Raw genomic sequence first — 17,855 nt, 5'->3', positions numbered from 1 at the left:
AGGATTATTTTTGTTAGTTCTGTGAAGAATGTCCCTGTGTTATGGTATATACACTAGTAATCCCAGCATTTAGGAGGCAAGACTTCAGAAGAATAAATTCCAGGTCAGTTTTGGTTACATAGTGAGTCCAAAGTTACATAGTAAGATCTTACCACCAAAAACAAAACAAAAACAAAAACACACAAACAAGTAAATGAAATACAACAATACAATACCTTCGCACTTAAATTCAGTGAGGCAATATTCATAATAATCTAGTTATGAAATCAGCCTAGGTGCTTATAATTAGATGAATGAAGAAAATATACTGTATATGCAATAGAGTATAGTTTAGCAAGAACGAATAAAATCATGTCATTAGCAGCTTGATGTTTGGAACTGGAGATCAACAGTCTAAGCATCTACCTTAAGAAACTTCACCATTGCTCGGTGCCAGTGGCTCACGCTTGTAATCCTAGCTACTCAGGAGGCTGAGATCTAAGGATCATGGTTTAAGGCCAGCCCAGGCAGGAAGCTCCATGCAACTCTTATCTCCAATAAACCATCAGAAAACTGGAAGTGGTGCTGTAGCTCAAGTGGTAGAGCATTAGCCTTGAGCTGAAGTGCTAAGAGACAGCGGTTAGGCCCAGAGTTCAAGCCCCACAACCAACAATAACAACAACAACAAAGAAACTTGATCAAGAAGGTTCTAATTAACTTCAAAGTAAATAGAAGAAAAGAGTATACCATTTCATATAAAAATCAAGGAAACTAACACAAGACATTAGACAAGTATAGAAGATAGCCTTTTTTCTCATGCCTGCCTAAAACATTAAAATTGTTCATTTGTCAATCAAGAAGGTTCAAATGAAATTAACACAGTCATAATTACCACTTTTTTAGGCTATTTTCATATGTTTAATAGCCATTTCTATTTCTTCTTCTGTAATATGTCCAATCAAATCCTTTGCCCATGTTTCCCTTTGTATTGCTTTAGAAGTTTTTCAGCTATACTGCTTAGCACAGAACAGCAGCAAGCTGCCAACCAACCTGTGTAAGAATGTGTGATGTTTATAAGGAGTTCAGTTTTCTATGCACTAAAAATGGCAAGAGGTAAATTACTTCATTGCCATAGCATTCAATTCTATCACATTTATAAAAAATGTAAAACAAGATGTAGAAAGTAGAAAACTAACACAGTCTGGTAAAGTTTACCCCGGATTTTGTTCTTATTTGAAGAAAGAATAACAATCAGAACATATGATAAACAATACAGACACATAAATTCCTTCTTAGTTCTAAATTGGAAACATTCAGTTCTTTGTATTCACAATACACCAAGTCATAGGTATGAGTTCTAATACCTAATGTTATGCCCAATTTTTTCCTATAGTCAAGAGTTGTTCCTGGATGTAGTTTCTCTCTTTCAAATCCAAATTTCCAGTAACTGTATGTGACACTCTACAAAGACAGCTTTTCTACCTTCTTCTTCTTGTCCATTTTCTATGCAAATCATTAGCAGAAAAAGCATGGCCTCTTGAGACTATATTTTTTCATTTATTTATTTTTAGATATTCTAACTCTTTTCTTTTCTTTTTTTTTTTTTTGGGTCCGGTCATGGGACCTGAACTCTGGGCCTGGGCACTGTCCCTCAGCTCTTCAGCTCAAGGCTAGTGCTCTACCACTTGAGCCACAGCATCACTTCTGGCTTTTTGCTTATGTGGTGCTGAGGAATCGAACCCAGGGCCTCAGGCATGCAAGGCAAGCACTCTACCACTGAGCCACTTTCCCAGCCCCTAGATATTCTATTAATTATCTTTAGTTGCACAAAGGGGTTTCAATTCAATACATTAGTTGGTGAGTACAACGCATCTTGATCGATGTCACCTCTGTCAGCATTCTCTTCCATCTTTCCCAACTCTCCCCATCCTCTCAATTTACCTGCTTCCACTTTCACATATGTATATTGAATGTTATGACTGCATTCACAAACCCTTCCCCTCTCCATTCATCTGTCCTCCCTTGACCTTACCCCTATCCACAGCACAATTTTTTTTAATATATTACTTGCATTATGCACCGAAGAAGAAAAGCCTGAGAACTGATCTAGCAATTAATAACAATTTTTATTCAGAACATTCAGGGACAAATAGTTCTGAATGGTCATATTCTAATCATTTGCTGTTTGACAGTGGAGATGTACTAGTAACTTGGCATCTGATAAGTTATTAGCACTTGTATTAAATTCAAGTATCACAGGATATAAAGAGAATTGTGGATGTAATTGTTCAGTGACCCAGGTAAACTCTCTTCATTTCTCTTAAAGAGAGTTGTATGTGTACTGGATCTTGAGTGAATGGATATAGGTGAGAGAAGAACTAAGGAAAGGTATCCGTGATATTGGAAAGGAAGTGGATAATGGCTCTGTGGAGGAAGAGTTGACAGCACAGCAGTACCTAAGCACCCTACTCTTCACACAGGAACGAAGTAGAGCAGGTACAAAGGTGGCACACGACCAAACCCATTGACAATTGGGATGGTCTCAATGTTTTCTGGATCAACCAGAAGTTTCAGGTTAAAATTCTGTAAAATGGTGGTCAGGAACCAAAACTAATCCATGCAGGCCAGGCCCTCTCCTGCACACATCATTTTTCCTGAAAAATAACAAGATTTGTATTATCTTACACATTGTGTTGTAAACTGTCCCCCAAAAGAGGCAGTAACCAGTCAATCAAATGGATGGATCAAATACAGGAAGGCTGGAAAGATGGTTGAATAAACTTGCATGCAAGAAGCCACGTGCTGGTGGCTCATGCTTGTAATACTATCTATTCAGGAGGCTAAGATGTAAGGATCTCAGATGAAAGTCAGCCCAGGCAGGAAAGTCCAGGAGACTCTTATCTCCAATTAATGGAAGAAAAGTCTCTCATTCTGTCCTGTTTAGCTAAAAGCATTATGTGATACTTTCTTCAGGACATATGTCCTGTGTCATCTCCTCTGTATGATCCTTGTGATCCTTTCAGGCAGCAGAATTTCCTCATCAAGTATATACGTCCACAGAAGCTCATATCACCTTGAGTCTTATTTTATTTTTTGCCTCTCAACCAAAATATGAGTTAGTCTGTTGTATCTAAACATGCATAGTACCAGACCCAACATAAGCATTAAAACCTACCATAAGTGGAAGGAGACACTATGCATGGTTTCTCAATACTGAACAACTTAGCAATAATATTGAATGTCCAAAATGCATGGTTATGAACATAGGAAGACCACCATGCTGGGAAATGATTGCGAAGTTATTATTCCACATTCTCAAATTTTTCTCAGCGTTTAATTGGCAGGTTCCAACCCCCCTATTCTATACCATTATCTCAGCAAAGTACCCTGCATTCTCTCCTTTCCTTGCTTTCTGTCTCCTGTAAGCCAGCTCAACAGTCCTTTCTCCAATATATAACTAGGAAAATGTTTCGGTGTATGAAAGGAAAGATGTGAACACTTTCCCTCCTTACCTCTCTAGAAACCTGTGCATCCTTCTCTCACTGTCCTACTTCTACTATATTGCATTGATTGCTTTACTTATCTGCTTTCTTGACACTGAATATTTTTTAAACCCCATTATATTCTGTAGAATACTTTCATCCCCAGAGCTCAGGCTGGCAGTGAGGGACATTATAAAAGAAACACTCAAAATGTTGGCACAGATACCTTTCGTATGTCAGGTGAAGTGAATTTCACTTTTAAGAGGAACTCCTGAGCAGCACAGTGATTTATCCAGAAGCAGAGTTCAATTGACTTACACTCTAGCTCTCAATTTGAATAAACTGTACTAGATACTCTGTAAAGCCCTACTACTGTGGTCAAATGATGAAGACTTAAGACAAATCAGTGAAAGTGGATGGGCATTGGAATTGGTACTCATGACAGTTTACAAACAGCTGGTCTACCAACTTCCCTCATGGAAGTTGCCTCTGTTCCTAAAAAGTTATCTTTCAAAGTACAAACAGAAATGAATTTCTCTTATCTGTTGAGAAAGGCACAAAATAGTCACTTTTCTTAAAAGTAACTCTCAACTATAAAGTGACCAAGATCAAACGTCTCTGGGCTGGAGAATTCCTTGTCATCATACAGCACAGAAGTCAGTGATGTTATTATGGTTGTACCCTGGATATAACAAATAAAGCAAAATTTGAGTAGAAAGAAATGATGAAACTCACCCAGTCTAATCAACTTTGTTTACAACTGAAGATCTCAGGTTCCCAAAATAATAATCTCATTTCCAATTAGAAAGACTAACAACAATGAGTTTAAGGCTAGGAGCAGTGACTATGTTTAAGGGTCCCCAGTTAGAAGTTCAAGGACTGAATTCAGAGAATTTGGGTGGAAAAAGTTCTAAATTACCTCTATTTATCACTAAGGTTTAAACACTGATGTTTGTTCCTGTGCATTTTTGGGGGGGGGTATCCGGTCGTGGGGCCTGAACTCTGGGTCTGGATGCTGTCCCTCAGCTCTTCAGCTCAAGGCTAGCGCTCTACCATTAGAGCCACAGCGCCATTTCTGGCTTTTTTCTTTTTGCTTATGTGGTGCTGAGGAATCGAACCCAGGGCCTCATGCATGCAAGGCAAGCACTCTACCACTGAGCCACCTTCCCAGCCCCTGTTCCTGTGCATTGTTCTAGTGTGTCACTTCTGTTATTTACACAGCATATGTGGATTACAGTATAAAATGGAAGCCTATGCTTGCTCTTGAAAAGTTGGGAGTTTTTAGAATTCTTTCATTTGGGCTTTTTTAACTGGAGATCTTATCTAATTAGTGATGACTTCTGGGGTTATATCCACAAGTTCACATGTACTGAGTGCTTATTATTGGGATGCAATGTGTTGTTGATAAGTTAAAAGTATGGTGGGGGGCTGGGAAGGTGGCTCAGCGGTAGAGCACTTGCCTTGCATGTATGAGACCCTGGGTTCAATTCCTCAGCACCACATAAGCAAAAAAGAAAAAAGCTGGAAGTGGCACTGTGGCTCAAGTGGTAGAGCACTGGCCTTGAGCTGAAGAGCTGAGGGACAGTGCCCAGGCCCAGAGTTCAGGCCCCACGACCGGACCCCCCCCCCAAAAAAAAAAAAGTATGGTGGAACTCATCCTCAGATGTGTCCTCCTTAAAAATACAGCAAGGATGAAAAAATTAGAAAACTCATCAAGTTGCCATTTCAAGTCCACCAAGCTGTCTCTCATCTTGAGTTGGCAGAGATTATAACCATACTGTAATTTGGAAATTCATGAGCACTGAGAGCAGTGCAGAAGAAAGAATCTTACCTTAGGGATTATGTAGGTTTATTTTTGTTTTATATTTTTTGTTTTGTTTTGTTTTGTTTTTTGTCGGGCCTTTGAGCTCTTCAGCTCAAGGCTAGTGCTCTATCACTTGAGCTGCACGCCACTTCCAGCTTTCTCTGCTTATGTGGTGCTGAGGAATCAAACCCAGGGCCTCATGCATGCAAGGCAAGCACTTTACTACTGAACCACCTTCCCAGCCCAGGGATTATGTAGTTTCGGAATTTAACATCAAGGGTTACCGCATGGGGTACATTGATGGGATGAGGTCAATGTATCTCTGGATATCATGTACCACAGCATCCAACAAGGGCATGAGGCTCCTGTTCTGTATGCAAGGGCTTTGGTGCCTGCCAATAACATGTTCAGTCTCTTCTTGGACTTTAGAAGATAAAATGAAAGAACTGATGGCCATAACATTTTAGGATTACATGAAGCATGATGAAAGTGTCCTGACAGACCTTTAAGGCATCCAGATTTGCTATGATATAGGCAGAAATAACTCTCCTACCACCCAGGCTATAAGCTAAATATATATGTACCTATAATTAGCATATAAGCTAATCATGATACATAGAGATGATTAAATGTTTCAGAAGATAAATATCTTGAACAAATACACCCAGGAAAGTACTATCTTTGCAAGAAAAAATATAAATTAATCGTAGCCAAGTGCTAGGGGCTTGGTGCTTATGTCTGTAATCTTAGCCACTTAGGAGGGTGAGATCTAAAGATTGCAGTTCAAAGCCAGCCCAGGCAGACAAATTGATGAGACTCTTACCTCTAATTAACAGTAAAAAGCTAGAGACACACTGGTGGTGTGTCTCAAGTGGTAGAGTGCCAGCTATAAATGAAACCAGCAGAGTAAGAGTGAGAGGCCCTGAGTTAAAGCCCAGTACTGGCTTTATTTATACAATTTAACCAAAGGTTTTAAAAATTGAATTCTACTAACAGATCTATATGGGAGTATAGGTTTGTATTGTGTGTTATTTACAATAGATCCTTCATCATATTCACATATGTCAAAGGCATTCATTTTTTTTGTTTTTATAATATAATCATAATTGATTTCTTTTCATATAATTCAGTACTAATAATTGGCCTTATCAGTCTTTTAACAGTTTTAGTGGGCTTTATTATACTATTTTCACACATACATATATATGTACTTGATTATTATGATTATAATCACTCCCTCATCATCCCCTATTTAGTATTTCTCCCATAGTATCATGCTAGAAATTTGGTCCCAAATGTGGCATTGTTGAGTGATGGTAAAAACTCTTAGTATGGCCTGTTGGAAAATAATTATGTCAAAAAAGCTCCACCCTCCATAAGTGCTAGTCAGAGTGAATTCATTGTCATTAGAAAGCCTGGTACTTTCCTTGAATCCCTCTTCCACAAGTACCACTCACCATTCTCACATATGCTCCAGCCAGTGTGAAGCCATCCACCATGGGTCTACAAGTAGATAACAATTTCATACTCTTGAACCTTCAAACTGTGAGCAAAAATGGACTAAGAAATACACACACACACAAACACACACACACACACACACACACACACACACACACACACACACACACACACACACACACACACACACACACACCATTTGAAGTGGTCTATTCTACCTAGGCTAATTCATGATACTTGTGCCTACTGAAATCACCTTCCATGAAATATACTTTATCCAGGGTACTTTGTCACCCAAATCTAGTTTTGATGATTTTGATATTGTTCATGCTACCTTCCTCCACCTATTCTCAAATGTGAAAAATCATCTTATTTTTATATACACAAATTACAGCTAGTGGTACAGAAATTTCAATGATGGAGTTTCTCTAAGAAACCCAGGGCAGATGACATTAGTAGTATCCTCGCAATATCTTTGTGAAACCCTGCTCTCTGTCTGTGGACTCACCTGTAATCTCTGGGTGTTTCAGCAGGAGCAGGAGTCCGTATTTCAGGGTAGTGCTTGTTGTCTTTGTTCCTGCTCCAAAAATATCAGTTACAGTGGTTATTAAGCTTTCCATTGTAAATTCAGACTATTGGTTGTACTTTTCCTAAGAAGTATATGATTTTTTATTTCTCTAATTTATTTGCCAGCATATTTAATTACAATGAATCCAGATAACTCAGGTTGTTTTAAAGATAAGAAAACTCAGAGTGGAGTATGTAATATTAAAACTAACACATGCACAGTATAGCAGAGAATACAGATTAGTTCATCCAAACTTTATTTCCTATCTCCTTATTACTACTTTGTTCCAAAATGTCACTTACCAGCCATCTTTGTAGCTAAGTGGACTCCACTTCCTAAAGTTCTATTGTCTCCCAACAGCACCATCAGCTAGCAACCAATTTCAACATGAGACTCAGAGAGACATTTAAGGTCTAAATCAGTAAAGCTTTGATAATTAAAGGAAAAAATTAAAACCTTCCACATTAGACAAAAATGGAAGGAATTCATGACCACTAAACCAGCACTGCAGAAGACACCTAAAGAAAGACAAGGAAAGAGCTGGGTGCTGGTGGCTCACGCATGTAATCCTAGCTACTCAGGAGACTAAGATCTGAGGATCATGGTTCAAAGCCAGCCTAGGCAAGGAAAGTCCTTGTGACTCTTATCTCCAATAAACCACCAGAAAACTGGAAGTGGCACTGTTGCTCAAGTGGAAGAGCACTTGCCTTGAGCTGAAGAGCTGAGGGACAGTGCCCAGGCCCAGAGTTCAAACCCCACAACCAACAAAAAAAAAAAGGAAGGAAGGAAGGAAGGCAGGAAGGAAGGGGGGAGAGAGAGAGAGAGAGAGAGAGAGAGAGAGAGAGAGAGAGAGAGAGAGAGAGAGAGAGAGAGAGAGAGAGAGAGAGAGAGAGAGAGAGAGAGAGAGAGAGAAAGAAAGAAGCAGATAAATACAAGGAAAACAGAGGAAAGAATGAACCCAAATACATGAGATGATTACTTTATGACCCTGCCATATCACTTTGGGGCATATAGCTTAAGGAGTGTTAGTTTAGAAAAAAAAAAAAGCAAGAGAGATACCTGACTCCCATGCTTATCACGAAACTATGCACAAAGTTGTAGAATCTGGCTAGGTGTCAGTGAATAGATAAAGAAAATATGGTATTTAAACACCATAAAGTAAGCTACATTTTGAATACTATATTAAGGACCAAAGAATAATATAGCTTTAAAATATGGTATTTGGGCAAGAGCCTCTGATAATTGAAGTATCAGAGTCCTGAGAGTCCATTATAACTTGGATTAATGGAGAGGCTTCATATCATTAAGAAAGTCCCTCTCAATGTATGCAAAATATAAAGATCTCATCTTCGGTGAGGTAATCAGACTTTTAATGAGATTCTTTATTAAATTCAAATACACTAATAATTCTTCCCTAGCAGTAGACAAGGCAGAGAGTAAAAGTAATTTGCTTTTTACCACCACCAGTTTCTTCCAACTATTCCTCCTTCACTTTATTCCATCTAGAACATATGACTTATATAATCAACTCAAATTGGAGTTGGAAAATTCTTTGAGAGACACCTAAATCAATACCTTAATTTCACTATTTTCTTTATATTTCTGCCTAATGCTACAAAGTGGTGGAGTAAGACAAGTTCAAGGATGGATTTATTCTCCACAGTTAACTCTTTTCAGATTCTTTTGGCCTTAATCTTACCCTAGTTCAAAGAATTTAAAATTACATAACTATCATTAAGGAATCTATATTGTGCTTCTCATCACTTTCCAAACATACACAAACACTATTCAAATTCACAATATTCATCTTTTCCTCTTTGATTAAATTGATCTCAACTAAATAGATGTCATTATTTAAACTAAAACAAAAACCTATAGCACCTCTAGGTCTATAACAAGATGGACAACTTGAATTTACTCAGAATTATATTTCCATAATCCAGACATTTATCAAGCCACAATGCAAAGAGATAATAAATTGCAGAGCCTGTATTTAATATCAAGTCTCACCTATGATCATTCTACAGGATTTCCAGGATAAATTTCCCTAATCATTATCTGAATTACATTCTTGTCTGGCTCTCTGGGTCTTATACATACACATACACACACACACACACACACACACACAATACATTCAAATCAATGCCAACATTCAGGCTTTTTAAGAGTACTTGCAAGGCATCTTCACTACTACAGTGGAGATGTTTATTCAGATTTATTTTTTGCTATGTACAACTAAGTCATCTCCCTTTATCTCTTTCCTACCACACATATCCCAATAAAATTGCCTCCCATGTTCTTTACCCAAAATTCTCAGATCATATGGGAAACCTGAATAAATTAAATAATTCATTTTCCTGTCTTTGTGATAGGATTGGTCTACTTTTGTTTCATGCTTGATAAATTGTATTTCCTAACTTATTTGTATTTCCAGGTCACTCAAGTTGTATATTCTTTTTTCACATAAAATATTAGTACCTAAAAACAATACCTGTGATTATGAATAATCCAATCATTGAATGTTACATATTCTATGATGCTTAATCCAGATCCAGGTACACAGTGGGTATTAAACTGCTTAACAAGTATTCTTGTTAAGAAATAAGAAACCAGGTACACTTCCCTGATAAGTATAGAAATGAACAAAGAAATAACATTTCACCTGTTCCATTTTAATAAGGAAACAATCAATGAAGTCACAAGGATTGTTGCTCTCCAGGGATTCTTGATGTTCTTTTACTTTTATCCAAAACATAACTTTTTTTTATTGTGAAAATACTATACAGAGAGGTTACAATTACATGGGCAAGATAAAGAGTGCATTTCTTATCAAGCATTGTAGCCTTCTCCTTTGTTTCCCCTTCCCATCCCCTCCTCCCCCACACCCCCCACACCCAACCCTCCCCGCGCAAAGTTGTAAAGTTCGTTTTCAATGTAATGACTTGTACATCTCATTGTTGCAATGGGTCCACCTGTATCCCTATTTAAACGATTTGTTTTTTCCCTTCCCCTACACAAATTATACCAACATCAAATACAGTGAAAGCAAGGGTTATACTGTGGGGGAGGGACATACATAGCAACAAATAAATAATCTTATAAATGTGTTAGAAACAATCGCATGAAAGAAAAAAAACATTTGAATACATATCTTAGGGTTCATTTCCCTAACATCAACTTAACTGACCTTTTCTGCTTGACTCAGACATATACTAGTTATTGCAAATAAGGGAAACCATGGGACCTATGTTTCTTTGGGCCTGGCTTACTTCACTTAATATAATTTTTTCCAAGTCTTTCCATTTCCTAACAAATGGGGCAATGTCATTCTTTCTGATGGAGGCATAGAATTCCATTGTGTATATATACCACATTTTCTTGATCCATTCATCTACTGAGGGGCATCTGGGTTGGTTCCATATCTTAGCTATGGTAAATAATGCTGCAATAAACATAGTCGTGCTGGTAGCTTTAGTGTGGTCTCATTTGTGAACATTTGGGTAAATGTCCAAAAGTGGGATTGCTGGGTCATAGGTGAGCTCTATGTGGAGTCTTTTGAGGAAACTCCATATTACTTTCCAAAGTGGTTGAACAAGTTTACACTCCCACCAACTATGCAGTAAGGTTCCCTTCTGTCCACATCCCCTCCAGCATCTGTTGTTATTAGAATTCTTGATTATAGCCATTCTAACTGGGGTGAGGTGGTATCTCAATGTTGTTTTGATTTGCATTTCTTTTATGGCTAGAGAGGTTGAGCATTTCTTCATGTGTCTATTGGTCATCCTTCTTTCCTTTTCAGAGAAGCAAAACATAACTCTTTACATCAGCAAAGTTTTTAAGAATTTTGTTGACTCCCTGGGAAATAATCAGTGATAAGGGGAATATATTGCAGACTTTAAAGATAAAAAAGTTCATTAAATCAAAAACATATAATAAAGATGTGAATATCATAAGTAAACACTGGTTTAAAATGGGTGAATGTAAAAGCAGTCTTCAATGTGAGGAAATATATTTGCATGTATATGATATAGGGAAAAGAATTCTCTGCTTGCAGGGAGATGGGAGTAAACTGACCATATGATCAAAGATGATTTTAAAAACTTATATTCATGCATTGATGTTAATGTATTAATGTACCTTTGTATCCAATGTCTCATTTTACCTTCAACCTAGAAATATACAATGGCATGTACTATGCCTCACATCCCTTGTAAATGAGAATAAAGGTTAAGGAAGTTTCAGAAACTTGACACAAAGCATAGAGCCACGCCCTGCTACCTCTACAACCAGCAATCAATCTCAGGTCTAGAATCATGGGAGGAGTACAAAGAGAACATGATTCCAACTTAACATTGTATAGATAAGTACATTGTACAGATTTAACAGTGGTTAAATTACTTCTATAAAGTCATTTAATTACCTTCTATTTAAAGTATAGGGCATACCAGCTCCACAGAGGGTGACATTTTAAGGTTTATGATTTATATCATTTTATCATCCTGATTCCTTCTTTCCTCCCTCACTCTCTCATTCTCTTCCTCTCTACTTCCCTCTCTTCCTTCTCTTTCTGTCGCTCATTCATTCGATGGCTCTCTTTCTTGATAGTACTAGGACTGAATTCAAGTGCCTTGTGCTTGCTAGACAGGCACTTTACCATTTAATCCACACCACTAACCACTATTTTGCTATTTACTTTTGAAGTAGATATTGCTCTATGCCCAGGCTGACCTGGACTGTGGTCTTCCTACTTACACTTCATCATGTCTCTAGAGATGACAGACTTGTGCCACCTCACCTAACCATCAGTTGAAGTGGAATGTCTCAAATGTTTATGCCCAGACTGGCCTCCAACTACCATCCTTGATCTCCACCTCCCAAGTATCTAGGATTAAAGGCCTGAATTACCACACCTAGCTTTTATCTGTCTTTCCTTCTTTCTTTCCTTCCTTCCTTTCTCCCTTCCTCACCTGGATCCATGGGATACTCATAAGTCTGAGGTTTTCATTCAATTTTTCCATCAAGTTAAGAAAATTTTGGTCTTTATAGTCAAAACAATTTTTTAAAATAATGGAGCAGATCACATAGTTGGGAGCATAGCCCAGGATAAAAGTGGGATCACAAGGTGAGCCTGAAGAATTGCAAACATTAAAATAATTGTTAATATATGCACATAATACCTTGTGACTAGTAGTAGAAAAAGATAATCTGAAAAAGTCTACAGCATTATTTACCTAGACCTTCCCTATCAGTAAAACTCCTGCATACTTAAAATCAGCACATTAGTTTTTAGACATAAGTTAATCATTGCATCCTATCTTAATAGCAGTTACCCAAGAACTCTCTTAACATCATTTCCTTTTTTTTTTTACACTATTCTGACCAAAGGATATTGTTATTTGGGAGGAAAAAAAGAAAGAAGTCATGTTTTGGTTTTTTTTGACAGTACTATGATTTAGACTCAGAACCTCATAGTTGATAGGCAGACACTGTACCATTTGAATCATACCTCTGGCCCTAAGAAGTAATTTTTTTTGTATTTTCAGCCTCTTAATTGTACAAATACTGTACAGAGAGGTTACAGTTACATGAGTAATGAGTATATTTTTTATCGAGCATTGTTGCCTTCTCCTTTGTTTTTCCCTTCCTTCCCCACTTCCCCAAATACTCCTCCCCCTCCTACCGCTGAAGTTGTAAAGTTCATTTTCAACACAGTGTCTTGTACATCTCATTGTTACAATGGATAAACCTGTATCCCTATTTAAGCATTCTGTTTTTCGCCTTCCCCTCCCCAAATAGAAAAATGTATATACAAGAAAAAGGGCACTAGTATCAAATACAGTGAAAACAGGGGTTATACCGTGGAAGAGGAACATACCAAAGAAACAACAAAAATCACATAGTACATTATAAATACGTCAAAAAAACAGCACGAAAGAAAAAACCATTTGTGTCCCTATCTTAGGGTTCATTTCACTTAACATCATCTTATATGGTCATATGTACATAGCTTTTGGCTTTTCTGCTTGTCCTAAACTTATACTAGTTATTCCAAATAAGGGAAACCATGGGGCCTATGTTTCTTTGGGCCTACTTACTTCACTTAATATAATTTTTTCCAAGTCTTTCCATTTCCTAACAAATGAGGCAATGTCCTTCTTTCTGGTGGAGGCATAGAATTATATATATCACATTTTCTTGATTTATTTATTTACTGAGGGGCATCGGGGTTGGCTCCATATCTTAGCTATGGTAAATAATGCGGCGATAAACATAGTTGTGCTGGTAGCTTTAGTATAGCCTTGTTTGTGATTGTCTGGGTAAATGCCCAAAAGTGGCTCTTCTTATTTCCTCTTCAGAGAAGTCTCTTTTTAATCCTTTTTTTGGGGGGTCCGGTCGTGGGGCCTGAACTCTGGGCTTGGGCACTGTCCCTCGGCTCTTCAGCTCAAGGCTAGTGCTCTACCACTTGAGCCACAGCACCACTTCTGGCTTTTTTTCTTTTTGCTTATGTGGTGCTGAGGAATTGAACCCAGGGCCTCATGCAAGGCAAGCGCTCTACCACTGAACAACCTTCCCAGCCCCTCTTTTTAATTCTTTTTTTTTGGGGGGCGGGTCCAGTCGTGGGGCCTGAACTCTGGTCCTGGGCGCTGTTCCTCAGCTCTTCAGCTCAAGGCTAGCGCTCTACCACTTGAGCCACAGTGCCACTTCCGACTTTTTTCTTTTTGCTTATGTGGTGCTGAGGAATCGAACCCAGGGCCTCAGGCATGCAAGCGCTCTACCACTGAGCCACCTTCCCACCTCCTAGTTGTTTGTTTTGTATTTGTTGATCATGGGGCTTGAACATGCAGCAACATGCCAAATCATGGCCAGTAGAGAAGACTCCCAAGGTGCCAGTGCTGACCTGGAGAGCACAGAGACAGAAACCTTGGAGCTCAGAACCTGCGCAAAGACCCCCTCCCCCACCCCCAGCTGTGGCCAGTCCACTCGGACAGCATCAACAGAGGCAGAGACCGGGAGAAACACAGACCCAGAGCAGCGACCACCTGGCCCAGCTCACAAGCATCTCAACCCAATGCAGAGCTCAGTGGCAACCAGTGACCTACATTGCATAGAAACAGCAATTTTCCACATCACCGCTTGGAGAGTTCCCAACGAGCCCCAGAGTGAGTACCCCACAGAGGACAGAGTTCCCCTCCCCCCCACAAGAGAGACCAGTGCTGGTGATAACCCCTAGAGCTTGACCCAGAATCCCACCACCACCACCACCTGGACTACAGGTTGCTTTAAAACTGGGAACTGTGTAAGTGCCCCACCAGCCCCTTAGAGCACATCCAGCCCGCCAGGCTTGATCAAGATCAGCCCTGGGAGGGAGCTTAAACACCCAAGCCGGGAACAGCGCCCATGGGACACAGCAGCCAGCAGTGGAAGAAATCTAAACTGCATACCCCAGGCTGTGTACCCCAGGTGGGATACCCAGCAGCACAGGTCCAACCAGTCCAACAGTCCCCCAGGTGGGGGACTGGGAGCCAGGGCCTAGCCTGGGGATCAGGTGCCTGAGCTGCACAACACACCCATCCCAATTGAAGTCAGAAGCTGAGCACAGGCCTCAGCAGAGGGGGGAAAGCAGGGAACTGCACTCCCTGGGAATCACGCCTGTGACAGCAAAAGACCTTTGTGTCTAGGGCAGGAGAACCAGAAGCCCAAATCCCACCAGAGCCTGGCCTGTCTATTCCAGGCCAGGGATTGGACAGCTTAGGCTGCCAGTACCTGATTATAGTCAGGAACTCATAGCAGACTCCAGCAACTGAGAGAGTATATCCAGCACACCCGGTCTCATCAAGAGCACCCATAGGAGTAAGCATAAGCAGTCTTGACTGCTCAGTCCTTGGCTAAAGACAGGAACTGCCTGTGATCTCCAGCAGACAGCTGAGAACCCTACATGGGTCAGAGTAGCAGCTGGAGGTTGGCCTCTCCCCCAACAGAACTGAGACCAGGTTCAGACTCTCTCAGCCAACCCAGGGCAGGGACAGAACTTCATCAACCCAGAATCAAGCAAAGACAGCCATCTACTGGCCAAAACAATCAGAGTTTCAGAGTAGTCTCTAATAATCCCTGAATCCCCATACAAAAATCACAGAGAAAAATTACAAGATTTATCAATACCCAGGATAGCAAGCTACCCCAAAAAGCCAGCAGCCACCCAGGGGAGAGCCCCAGTGGAAGCAAAGCAGGAATGGAAGACAAACACTACATCCAAGAGATGCTGGAAGCAATGGATCAATAATTAAAGTGACAAATAGAACACAGAACAACGAACACAAAAACAAAATATCAAAAGAGATATAGGATTTTGAACAGGGGATGCATGCAAAAATAGGTGCAGTACACACCTTGCTAAGAGAGGAGATTAATACTCTGAGAACCAATTGAGCCATAAATGCTCAATTTCCTCCATGCAAACCACAATGGAAGCCATAGAACAGAGTGAATGAAATGGAAATTAGAATATCAGATACAGAAGACAAAATGCAGCAACTGGAAAAAAAAAAAAAGGTCACTTAAATTATGCCAAAGGGAAATCCAAGAGCAAGCAGACAGTGCCAAGAAATTTAACCTTCATATAATTGGAGTGGATGAAGGTGAGGAATATAAGAGCAAGGAATGCAACACCTATTCAGTAAGATTATCAATGAAAATTTCTCCCATCTTAAAAGAGAATATCTTACCTACATAACAAAAGCATATAGGACACCTAACAAGCAGGATCCCGGGAGAAACACTTCTAGGCACATTATAGTAAAAATGATAGGTCTGAATAATATAGAAACAATCTTGCATGCAGCAAAAAGAAGGAGCTATACTATAATGCGAAAGAAAATCAGAATCACTGCAGATCTCTCTACACACACATTGAATGAAAGTACGAGCTGAGCCCTGCGAACCAATAACTGCCAGCCCAGACTGATATACCCAGCTAAGCTAGCATTCATATTTGATGGAGAAACTAAAATTTTTAATAGTAAAGAAAACAAATGAATTCATAAACAATAAGCCAGCACCGCAAAGAATATTAAGAGGGGGAACACAACCTGAAGAAAGCAAGCAAGAACAGGGAGCCACATCAGACAGGTATCACTAGAAGTCTGACTTAGTACGCACAGGAGGAAAGGAAGAAGAAAAACTTAGGAAAGCAGGAAATTGACAGGAAACACAATGCATCTCTCTATAATAACCATAAATATTAACGGGGTCAATTTACCCAGCAAAAGAAAAAGAACTGAAGATTGGATCAGAAAACAAGACCCATCCATCTGTTGCCTTCAGGAGACCCAAATCACTGCCAAACATAAAAACAAACTCCGAGTGAAGAGATGGACAAAGATCTACTATGTAAATGCTCCCAGCAAGAAAGCAGGAGTTGGCATCCTGATATCTGACAAAATAAACTTTTTATTAAAATCAATACAAAAAGATTTTATTAAAATCAATACAAGAAGGACACTACGTATTAATATAGGGAACAATCCAAGAAGAGCAAAGCAGCCAACAGAATTCAGAGGAGCTATGCCATACATCTTTGTTGTCTGCCAGAACAAACTGTGTAACAGGACTATAGAGCTTGCACTGAATACCAGACTCATTTGCACATAGATTCAACATTAGAAACTGCTGGTCAGTGGTCCTGGGAAGCTTCTAATATGAGTTGAGTCTTTGTAATCAGGGGCAAAAAAAGGCTTGAGCTGCCCAGTCCTGTTTCCAATGAATCATTTTAGGCCAGGAGTTGTGCTATTGAGCAGTAATGCCTTTTACTCCTGGTTTCAGTGGCACAGGGGGAGAGTCTTGTCCATGAATATTAGCTAATCTAGCTTCACTTTCTCACAGATAACAATTATAAAATCTGAACAATTTATTCAAAAGAAAACATTTTACAGCCTGTATTGGAGAACCATTTGAGTAGATTCAGAAAAGTTTGCTTGAGAAAGAGGAAAGAGCTCTCTAGAGAATTTTTCAATTAAGGATAGACTTCAAAATATATTAAGCATTAAGCTTCAATGGGTAACATTGTCCAAAAAGAAATGTACTCTTTACACGACTTATGTAACTGTAACCCATCTGTACATCACCCATATAACAATTTTTAAAAGTGTGTGGTGAAAAACTTAACAATGAAACTTCCTTCTCTATAGCCCTAAACCAATTTTTAAAAAAATTAATGAAAGAGAAATGTTGCCAGGTGCCAGTAGCTGCCTGTACCCCTGGCTATTCAGGAGGCTAAGATCTGAGGATCAGTTTGAAACCAGCCTGGGCAGAAAAGTCCCCTTAAGACTCTTACCTCCAATTAAGCACTCAAAAACCAGAAGTGGTGCTGTGACTCTCAAGTGACCACTAGGCTTGAGTACAAAGCAGCTCAGGGACAGTGTCCAGGCCCTGAGTTCAAGCCCTACAACCAAAAAGAGAAAAAAGAAAAAAGAAAATGTGTGTTGAATAAGCAGAACAATGTCTGGATGTCTATGACAAGCAACTCGACTTTATTCTTTCCTTTTGGTCCTATGACATACTT

At 39.3% G+C, this 17,855-nt stretch overlaps 1 pseudogene; it reads right to left on the bottom strand.

The window, feature by feature from the left end:
- Positions 1-2,264: 2,264 nt before the first annotated feature.
- On the bottom strand, positions 2,265-11,623 carry LOC138825798 (cytochrome P450 2C42-like; annotated as a pseudogene).
- Positions 11,624-17,855: the final 6,232 nt, after the last annotated feature.

The sequence above is a fragment of the Dipodomys merriami genome, unplaced genomic scaffold, assembly GCF_024711535.1.
Source record: "Dipodomys merriami isolate MVZ:Mamm:240054 unplaced genomic scaffold, mDipMer1.0.p SCAF_14, whole genome shotgun sequence".
Lineage (NCBI taxonomy): Eukaryota > Metazoa > Chordata > Mammalia > Rodentia > Heteromyidae > Dipodomys > Dipodomys merriami.
Note: the sequence above shows the minus strand (reverse complement) of the source record. Positions and strands in the feature narration are given on the sequence as shown.